The following is an 11,253-nucleotide window of genomic DNA, read 5'->3' as shown; positions in this document are numbered from 1 at the left end:
CAAGGGCTGTCTGATAGTATTTTGGATTAAATTTGGATTAAAGGACTTAATTGGATTCCCCTAACATTAATTGAGTTTGTCTTGTTTGCTGGGCATCATGCTAGACACTTTCGCACATATATTTATTTTAATTTGTTTCAATAAGAATACTCTTTAATGCATCTGCCACATTTCCTGCAGATGGTTTCCTCAGTGTTTCAAAACATATGAAAAACCTGAGAAGTATTTGTGAGGTTCTTATGATCATTTTTCTAAGATCTGAAATAGTTCTTTTTAGATGAATAATATTTAAACAACTGATAAAAAATAGTGTCTCTTATTTGGGCATTATATTTTTCTTCTAGTATCTGAGAGATTAATCACATGCATCCTAAAATTAGTAACTGTGAATCTTCTTTAGCAGGATGGCTCAAATACCATTTAAAATCATGGACATTTTGTCCCTCCCCTCCCCCCATCCCATGTTCAAGGGGAAGAAAAATGTATGTGTTTGTGTACAAAGCTAAAAAAACAATATATAATTCCGAACTTCCCAAAGGGTACTGTAAGCTATGTATTAGCTTTGGGGGAACTCTATTTACAACTCTTCTGATGGCTAGTTTCTTTCTTCTACTATGATTTGCCATAATTTAAATCATCCAATTGGGTGCTTGATGTGTCGATCTGTGCAATTTGCTCTGTCTTTTATGTGTGACCCAGAGTCACACATGCAAAGGAAATCTTAAAGATCTCTTACTTCATTTTCTTAGTTCCTCTTCCTCTTCTATCATCCTGTCTTCCCCACTAGCTCTTTCAACAACTAGTGTCCCCAAAAACGGCCCCAACAAACACACAAGTACAGTTTGGTACCTTCCCAGTCTTGTCTGTTTCAAACCGATTTCCTCTTGACACCTTCTCAACTTCATTCCCCGCAGCAACATTTCTGTTTCCTCTGGGGTCTCAGGAGACCATGTCTTTCTTCCTCAATACCACCGGAAGAGGAAAGAGAGTTGATGATATGTCATTCCTTATCTTTTACAGACATGATCTTTTAGCAAGAGCTCTGGAAGAAGGTATTGTTATCTCCATGAGGGTCAGAGAATTTAAGCAATTTTCCCAAGTTCACAAAGCCAGCAAATGAAGGACCAAGATTTATACTCAGGTCTTCCTGACTTCCCTTGCTATCTACCACACCCAGGATCAAACTCAATCTAGCACTTATAGATTTCCTTGATCGGGATCCAATTTTATCCAACCAGTTTTATATTGGCCCCAAATCTCATCCAAGCTAACTACCATACGACTTTCCTTAAGGTAGGATGTACCTACTGACCTGGAATACCTTTCCCTTCTCCTGTCCTAGGTTTGTACATTCATCTGTTTGTTCATCTTCTAGAGGATCCTTCTGACTCCTCCAGCTCCAGTTTTTCTCCTCCTAAACATTTGAAGAGTTTGGAAGTTGATGTCCTTTGTCCCTCCTCCACCACAACAATCCAACTGCTTCTCCCGTGGAGATGAGTGGGTCCTACAGCTAGCAGGCAAGCTGAACCCGGAGGATGGGAGCATGGCCTTGGTCTGAGCTGGGCTGGATGGAGAAATCTGGCAGCTGGCATAGGACTTCTGCCCTCTAGACTGAATCAGAGCCTGGAGACTGCTGCAAAGAGCCCTAGGACTGGTATCAAATGACCTAGAGGACCTTTGAAGGGAGGAAAATGGCACTAGCACATGTAGGTGCTCTTGGGATGCCTACTGGTCTCCTTGGCTTTTTAGGAGAGCTGAATAAATGAGCTGAGTCTGTTCCATCCTGGGGCTGAAAGGCCAGTGGCGTTTGCAGCCAAGGACACCATCAGGATGGAGATAGCTTCCTTTTGGTGCTCTGTTTAAAAGATTTATTATTTGAAAAAGTCACCAGGACCAGATGGATTCAGAACAAAGTTCTAGCTAATCTTTAAAAATAAACAAATAAACCAGGTGATCCAAATGTAACATACTTTTTCAGAAAAAAGAAAAAGAAACCTTTAGTATCCTCTCACATCATTGTCTTCATTATCTTTCCTCTCTTTAATGTTCATCTTCCCCTCTAGCTCACCCAACACTGCCTCATCCCCCAAACCCAACACACATACACATTTAACTGCTTTCACAGACTTGCTGGTTTCAAAATGATTTCTCCTTGCCCCCTCCCTAACCACTTTCCCTTATCAAAAATTCTGTGTCCCCTGGCAACTGGTCAGGCTGAGTTTTAGGAGACCCAACTTCCTCTGCTCAGATCAAACAGACAGTTTTGCCCCTGGGGGGCTCCCTTGAGCTGGAAGGCCCCTCTCTCTTCCTTGGAGAGCCCTGCCTCCCTCTTGTGGGCTCTGCTGCTGCTGGTGGAGAGAGAACCTTATAGAACACCATGCAGATTCCTGTCTCGATTAAGATGTCTCTGGTCGCCAGTAACAGAATATGAACCCCAAATGTCATAAACAATAAGTGCCTTCTCTTATATTACTCTTAGTCGATGCAGGCTGGAGGGGTGGTTGATTCAGGGGCTCAACAATATTATCTGGAATCCAGCTTCCTTCTATTTCTGCCCTCTATTTATGGCACTAACTTCATCCTTGTCCATGTTCAGGATGCAGAGACAACTGGCTCTTTCCCCAGACAACTCCAGCAAACCCCACCTGACATCTCAGCCCAATCACAGGTAAGTGGCGTGGTTGGCTTTGAAGAATCATCTGAGGAGTGACTGTTAGAAACCATCTACAATGTCCACTGGAGTTCCTCCACCTCATGTCCCCGGTTGGCCAGTGAGGAAATCCAGCACAAACACTCCTGGAATGCCCACCAGCAATAAAACTCATCACCAACAGAAAAATTAACCCTTTGGATAAGGGTGATGTTCTTAAGTTTGACTGTAGTTCATCCTGACTAGTTACTTGTTTGTCAAAAGACTTCCCTCTTGTATTCTTTCATTTTATGGGAGGAATGATTGAGATGAGCGGAACATTATTTTAAATCCTCTTCTTAGAATGGATTGTAAATCACCTGTTTTCATAACTCTGGCCAGTTGCCATTTTACTGTGGTTAATTTGTAGACTACTGCTATTGACATGTTTTTGAGGTGACCTGAAAGTTTCTACATATCCATATTTTAATTGGTTTAGTTTGAGTTTTCAGTGGGATGTGTTTAAAAAAAAAAGCTGGACACTAGTTAAAGCCAGTAAAAACAGACTTTTTTGAGTAACTACTGCAGTAGAGAAAAAGCTTGAATGTAGAACCGAGCTCAACGCTGACCTGTGTAGAGGTGTGGAGACTGAGTGGGAGTCAGAGAAGTGGAAAATTACAAAAAGCAGGTTGGTGGGGGGGGGGGGGAGCGGGTAGGTCAACGTGATTAGGCCATGTGGGTTTGCTAACTGGTGGAAGCAGGGCTTCTCCTGTCTTACAGAGATTGGGGAATAGGGGTCCTGTCTTCAGGTGTTGGCTGGAACAAACAGTAAATTATTTTGTCAACTTTAAGTTTTCCCAGGTAGGAACTTAATGGGGGCTGGGTTGTCCCACAGATGTGGCTTTGACTTGTTAGAAGCCTTACTAGTGTTTGTTTAAGATCTGTGTGTGTGTGTGTGTGTGTGTGTGTGTGTGTGTGTGTGTGGTAGGGGGGAGGCTGGAAGAAATTGTTTACGATGACAGTAAAGGATGGTTTTCAGATGTAACCTAAAGAAATTGTGCTACACTGTTACCATAGGATTTCTCTTTGTCACTAAGTTTATAATTTTGTTTACTAATAAAAAGTCAAATTAATACTACACATTGAGCTTTTTGAGTAGAGGACCAATCAAATATTATGCCTCAGTAGTCCCCGAAGGCATTGTTAAGTAGCAGCATAATCTACATATAAAGCAACAAAGGATAGCCCTGAATCAGCTATCTGGAACTTTTTTTTTTTTTTAAAGAAGCAAGGTTTTATGGGGGCATAACTCAAATAAGTCAGCTTTGCCCACCAACTTTAAGTGGTGCTAAAAAATCAAGGAGTTAGTCATATAAGCTTATAAATAGGTACTCGAACAAGTACATACAGGATGGAAATTTTTAACCTCATAAATCCTTTCATTGTAGAAAAATTATTGAAACAACTAGCAATAAATGATCTATGTTCTCTCTGGAGTTGTTAAAAGAAGATGTGTCAGATTAGTCATCAGAATATTTTCCCAATACACATACAACTCTTTGGAAATATATATGTGAAAATGTGAAAATCTTCATAAAGCTGACAAAGATGAAAAGGAATTCTAGAAAAAATTGCCCATCGTTCATTCATTATTGGTTGTAAAATTGTTTTATCTTTGCAATCACAAGAAGCATTATATGGGATAATATGCTATAGGGAAATGGAGTAAATGTTCCACTAAGTCAGATATTCCCCTGGTGAGGTTGGTTCTATACTGTATGCTGAAGGTCCAACAGGAAAAAAAAAAAAAGAAAAGTCATCTAATTACAGATCACATTTGGGCTTAGGTGATGCCAATAGATCTGGGTGAAAATTGAACAAAACAATTCTAGTTAGGAATTTGCAAACCAATAGTCCAATATTTAGTAGACATCAGGAAATATATGTTAGGTGAAGTTTTCAAAATGTGTATTTTGGCCACATGTAAATAAAATATCTTAGATATTGAGTAATATTTACATTTCAACCAGTTGTATCACTCCTGTATTAGCATCTTTTTCAAAGAGAGGATAAAAGGAAAGAATCTCAGATTGTTCAGTTACAAAGAAGCCACATTATTAACATCATCCTTTTTCACTATTTCTCACTATTACCCAGAAGCATTTAATTGGAATATCCTGGCACTAAATCTCTCCTCAAAGAAACAGCTGAGACCAAAGAAAGAAGCAAGAATGTTCTCTGAAGAACCGCTGAAACTCCTGTAATCAGAGCCAGAAGGTTTAGGGCTGTTATGGCAGAAGAAGCACCCCGAGCCCCAAATCAAGTTTACTTAATCTCATTTAACACAGGATTTCAATAATCTTATCTAGTTTCTATGCCAAAGGTTAAAAGGGTTTTACTCAGTGCTAGTTTCCTGGGGTAGAATTTGAAAGCATGCTTAAAGAAACACAGGACCCCACTTTGGAATCTTGTTCCTTTTTGTCCTCAGTCCTAATTTTAGGACTCAGTCTATCTCCAGTTGACTCCATTGTATAATTATTTACAACTCTATTTCCTCTTTCAGGGTAGGTCCTTCATATGTTCTGTTACTATTTGTATTCCTTTATCCTTCAAAGTCTTTCCAAAAACCGCATACCCTGTAGGCATCCAGTGAATGCTTGTTAAACACAATGAATCAAAAATAGAGAATTAGAAGAGCCGATGTTCTGTTGGAAGCAGCCAGAAGTCACATATGGTGGTTACAATGTAGGAAGAAACTAAAATCAAAGAAGAAAAGCCCAACCATCTGGGGCCATTCAATGTAGGGACAAAGAGCTTCACACACCTCATTAGCCCCTGGGAACTGCAAGGAGATTCAGAGGGATGAGTACTTGATGCTCAAAATGACCACACTGAGTCATCAGAAGGTCTAAATGAGGGTCTGTGTGATCAATTTACAGAAGGAGGGGGAAAATGAGATATTATTTTTTGTGTACCAAATTGGCAAAGATTTTTTTTAAAAGATAAAGCCAGTGCTGATAAGGGCACAGTGATATGGATATGCTTATAAACTGCTGGAAGGCACAACCAGTTCACGAAAAACATTTTACGAGCAATGCCATATGTTTGCGAAGACACATGACACAAGGATGTTCACTGCAGTACTGACACTATGAAACATTGTTCATCAATAAAGAAATAGTCAACAAATGTTTTGAAAATTAAATTAGAATATGTCAATGTAATATAAATGTATACATGTGCCTTAAAAAGAATGCATGCGTGTATGAAAGGATGTACACTAACATATTAACAGTGGATGGTAGGATCACAGATGGTTTTCATTTTGTTTCTTGCCATGCTGTGTTTTCACAATTTTCACCAATATATGCGAATTAATTTAATAAGCAGACACAAGAAAGGATTTTCTTTGTGTGTGTTCAGGGGTAAGCTGTAGCTATCTGAAAAATTCCTTTATGTAGAGAAACCCATCCTTGGCCATCCTGTGTTAGACTTTTAGGAAATTCGCACTATGTTAGGTCCCGAATAAAAAAAAAATAAAAGACATTGTCCCTACCCTCATGGAGCTTACATGGAGGAGACAAGTTTTTACTCTACTGATTATTGAAATTTCCCTTGTGCTAGGCATTTTGTTTAGATTACCTCATGTAACCCCCACAATTATTCTGTGACGTAAACATTCATATTATTCTCCCTTCACATAGAGGGAGGCTGAGGCTTAGAGGGGTCAAGTGACTTGGCCAACATCACAACTTGTAAGTAGCGAAGGAGAGCTTCGAACACAGCCCACGCCCTCTCTAGACGCCTTTCACCAAGACTGTCTCAAACAATTATACTCAAGGTGATGTGTGCCAAGATGGAGGTAAATCCAGAGTGTTCTTGGAGCACCTAGGACGCGTTTCTAACCCAGAGTGTGTGGAGGAAGGGATGGGGAAGGCTACCTGGAGGACGTGCTACCTTCACAGAATAGAACATGAATGGGAGTTGGGGCCAGGACAGGTGCAAAAGGGTGTTCCGGGAGGAGGAAGCTATGCGTATCTGTGCTCAGAGGCCCAAGGGATGGCGGCCCATGAGGCTGGAGCAGAGCGTGTGGCTGGGGCCCGGGGGGAGAGGGGCCACAACAACCCAGACAGCTAGGCTGAGGCTTCCTTACAAAGGGGCAGATTTGCTTCACCCGAGAGTACTGCACAAAATGCAAGTCTTTCTTTCAGGGTTGCACTCATGGGTAAGAAAAAGGGTTAAGCAGGCTTTAAAAATCCCATCCCTGCTTGACTGATTAGTGCCATGGCAACCCAGCAGCAGCCAACACTTGTCAAGGCCTCTTCTTTGGCTACAATAATAAACAGTGATAAAACATTACCTCAGGGCTTTATATTTTTGCCATCAGTTAAAATTCTGTGTGGTGAAGACTTCTTCAAACCACAGCTAAAAGAGAGAGGGAGGAAGGGAGGGAGGGAGAAAGGTATATTTTAAATAATGCACTAGAAATACTTTAGGCATATGCGTTAAGAATTCAAAGGCTTTAACCTCTCAGCCTCTTGAAAAGGCCAAAAGCCTGATGGAGGCAGAGTTCTGCAAGGGCTTCCTCCGTAGGAATAAAGACTTGACAGGAGGTAAACAATGACGCTGCACTCTGTAGCTTCCAGAAGCATCAGCCCCATTATGTCACTAGCAATGGCTGCCGCGCGGGGCGAACGCCACCCCCTCGCCCCTCCTTGCACTTTTAGCTCGAGCTTAAAGAGAGGAGCGCCCTCTCACAATTATTGCTGTGTGACAACTGCGTGGCGGGTGGGACTTGTTTCTAAAACAGATGCGCAAATATTTAGATTCGGTACCCTTCTCACAGCCGCTCTCCAGCCGCGCAGCTGCTCCAGCGGGACAGTTCTTCAGAGGAACCGAAGGCTCCTCCGTGTGGAGACGAGCCTGGGCTGGGTTGCAATCTGGATCCCCCCCTTCTCCTGGCAGCTTCCCCTTCACCCCTCAGTTTCCTGCTTTGTAAAATGGGACTCAGCCCCCTCCAGTCTAGAGGATGAACATAAATGGGGCAGGCACAGGTTGGTGTTTAAAAAGTCCTAGCTGTTATTCTTTACTCAGGGACCCGAACTCTCAGGCTAAGTCAGAAAATGAAACCCTGAAGTGGCCTCGGCACAGTTCGCACCCCTGGTACCCTATGTCATTCATCCTGAGCCACACACGGTTTTCCGTGTTGTCACATCCCCGAAATCGGGTTGTGTCTTATAATAGGCAATGTGTCAGAGTTAATTGGCAACGATTTTTCTTTCTTACTAGATCAGAAAATAATGGAGCATCTCACAGTGGGCGAAATCTTACATTGAACGAAAGAGGGTAGTCCCTTCCAGCATATGGAGCGTTTTGGTTTGGTTACCGGCCAACAGATAAACGAAAGAGCCAAACACTACTCCCGTTCAGTAAATCTCTGACGGCAAAGATAAGATTCACGGCAAGTACTCAGCTCATCTTCCTGAGCAACACATCTGTTCCAAAGAAAAGCCACGTCGAAGTCATCCATCTACTCAGTCTCCTATGTGATCTGTACCATCTGCTGCCACCTTTCCCTGTCTCCTCCACTGTCCTCCTCACCGCACGTGCTGCTCTCAGGGGAAACAAAACAAAAGAGACTTCGAGATTTTCAGAGTCGTTTCTAAAATGGAACCAGGAATATAATGAATGTAATTTTCTGGGCTTGTAGAAACATGTTGATCATAGCGGCAAGGCTTACTGCTGGGGGAGAAAGTAGGAAGATGCTCATGCAAACACACCCACAGAGACACGCACGCACGCATGCACGCACTTGCTCTTGTAAGAAAGAGAACCAGATTATGGAGCAGGTTAGGAGGCACGTGCTTGGGGAACCGACCTCTCAGGGGGCTAAAATGTCATTGGCATGAATTAGAACCATGATGCCAGCTAACTCCGGTTTTTGAAAACAGCTTTCTCTACCTGGTGGCGGGCTGAAAGAAACAAAGGTGGGTGTTCTTCCTGCCAAACGAGACACTGACTTCTAGGAGAAATAGTTAAAAACACACAAACAAACGAAACGAAACTCCCTCGAGGTGCTAAACCTGTCTCAAGTGAGTATTTTTGGGGTGCTTACTGGCAAGTCATGTAGTGCAGTTCCGGGACTGACCACCGATCCTAAACTCTCATGCCTAAATTAGTACTTGTGGTTAGCAGGTTCAAAGGACTGTCAAAAACTGTCAAGGATGTGAGATTTTGCTCTCCTTGCATGCTAACAAGTTTGTCAGCCACAGTTTCATTGGAGGCTAGGAGGTGACAGGTTTCCGGGTCAGATAGTTTGGAAGAAAGAGAGCACCTTGCCTACAAGAGGTGCGGAAATGCCAGAGACCCTGGAGAATTGTCTCCCAGCGACAGCCTAGTAATGTGACCCTAGTGGAATACAGTATAGTATGCCCACCCCACTAAACAAACTTATCGAACAGAGTACTGAAACAAACATACTGAAACATATACCAAAAGAATATCAAAGTCAAGAACGGATTATTAGACTGTGTAGGATGTTCATATGGTTCAGGTCTTGCCTATAAAGCAATGCAGGGTTCATTTTCTCATGGGAATGAACTCGAATAAAAAGATCACTCATAGAGAAGGAAACAGGACAAAGGAAACAAAGAATAGTTCTTTTTCCTCCTTATTCAGAGACATACATATCATGCACGTCATCATTCAGAGGAAAGGGTAAAACTGGATGCTTAAAAGTAGTTGGAAAAATTTTAGCTAAAGGCAATCCAAGGGCTCAAAGTTCCATTATGGAGTGCTAATTTTGTTCCTCTTTCAGCATAGATGGCTTTTCTTTTCTTTGGGTTGGATCTAATGGTTCCTTGTCCTCATACTTGAAGCAGTTGAATTGGGAGAGAAAGTTGCCTGATTTGAGATGAATGGAACTTGAATCATTTTGAATTGCTGTATCAAACTGATTGGAGCATTTCACATAACTTTAACATATGGAATTCAGCTGTAACTCTGATTTCTAAATTCTAAGCATTTTTTTTTCCTTTTCCTAAAATGAATACATGTGATTATTGTCTTCCATGTAATAGTCATTTTCTTAATAACTTTGACTAACTGGTAGCCTATTGCTATTTTGGAAGATCTATATACTACTAGTAACTAACCTGCAGACCTTATTCAATTTTTGTCAATAGTTCTTTCTGGTCCAAAATTCAATCCATGTCCCCCATTGCATGTAGTTTTCAAGTTTTTAACATTTCCTCCAATCTGAAACAGTTCCTTATTTTCCATGCTTTGCTCTTTTAAAGAGTCCTTCGGTTTGAATTGGTTTGCTGTTTTCTCATGAGTATGAAGAGCTTAAGCATTTTTGGCAAGAAGGTTAAAGAAGTGATATTGAGCCCTTCTCGAGGCAGCCTATTGGGGTGCACGAAGTCAGTAGGTCTCCTCACTGGTGATGCTGACTTTCATCATTTGGTTAAGGTGGTGTCTGCCAGGACTCTCCACTGTAAAGTTGTGGTTTTTTTCTCATTGTAACTAGTAAGTATCTTGTGGAGAGATACTTTGAGACTATGCAAATATCCTATTTTTCATCATAGTTTGTCCACTAATTTTGGCAATCTTGCTAGCCTGTGACAATTATTACTGTGATGTTTACCAAAGAATCATTTTTCTGTCATTCCTTCAGCATTCATTAATTGGAATTCTACTGAGTCCAGGCTTATCCTTGGACTTTCCCTTTCCAGTCCTGGAATCAGCCATTTCTCCAAGGAGCCCTGGTTCCTTTGATTGAAGAATGATGTTTAGAAACCAAGATGTGGTGGGTACCAGGTGTGCTCATCATTACTGGGGTGTCATCATTGCCAGCCCCTTTCAATGAAAGAGTTAGGAAACATCTGAATACACACACACACACACACACACACACACGCACACACATCTCTATCTACTTAAAACCATGATTCACATTCACATCTCTGATTCCCATCTAACACAAGGTTGCTTGTAGTCTCCCTTTTGTCCTTATTTATATCTTTTCTTTTATTAAGATACTTGGCTCTTATTATCCACAATTCATTTATTTATTTGCACAAGCCTATAATGCACATAAAGTAGTTTCAGAGTTGCTAACCCATACCTCTGTGAAAAACAAATTTACCAATTCAATAATCAAATATTTCTGTAAGTTCATTTTGTTTTTCGCCTTACATTGCATTACATGCAGTATTACAAAAACGTAAGCTCCATGAGTGCTTTGTTCTGCTCACTGCCACGTTCCCCAACCTAGGACAGTACCTGGAACTTGGTAGGAACTGAAATGTATTTGTTTTTGAATGTTGCTGAATTAACCTGCTTCATATTTCTTTAAGAAAGTACTTTAGATGTTTAGGATGTCAGTGATGAGTGCTAATTTGCTAACAAATTGCCAGCATAAAGACGGACAATCTGTCTTTCTGCCTTGAATGCGTATTACCGCAATTGTGCAAGTACAGTATGTGATTCAGTCTTGTTCATTAGAATGTTTGCCTGCAATATACTCCTCCTCATCTCTTCTGATAGGGGCTGTCCATAGAAAGGAAATATGGTTTTTTTCTCCTAAATTCTTGACAATGAACATGTATTGTTTTTCTAATTGG

General features: G+C 41.2%; 1 long non-coding RNA gene across 1 annotated transcript; it reads left to right on the top strand.

Annotated features, from left to right (window-relative positions):
• Positions 1–337: 337 nt before the first annotated feature.
• LOC144382365 (uncharacterized) lies at positions 338–11,005 on the top strand. The gene is made up of 3 exons (XR_013449175.1): positions 338–1,517; positions 2,597–2,668; positions 7,919–11,005. It is a non-coding gene; the product is annotated as an uncharacterized LOC144382365 (long non-coding RNA).
• The last annotated feature ends 248 nt before the right edge of the window (positions 11,006–11,253 follow it).

Source organism: Halichoerus grypus, chromosome 6, assembly GCF_964656455.1.
Source record: "Halichoerus grypus chromosome 6, mHalGry1.hap1.1, whole genome shotgun sequence".
In the NCBI taxonomy this organism is placed as follows: domain Eukaryota; kingdom Metazoa; phylum Chordata; class Mammalia; order Carnivora; family Phocidae; genus Halichoerus; species Halichoerus grypus.
The sequence above is the reverse complement of the archived record's forward strand: the minus strand, read 5'-3'. Positions and strand labels throughout refer to the sequence as shown.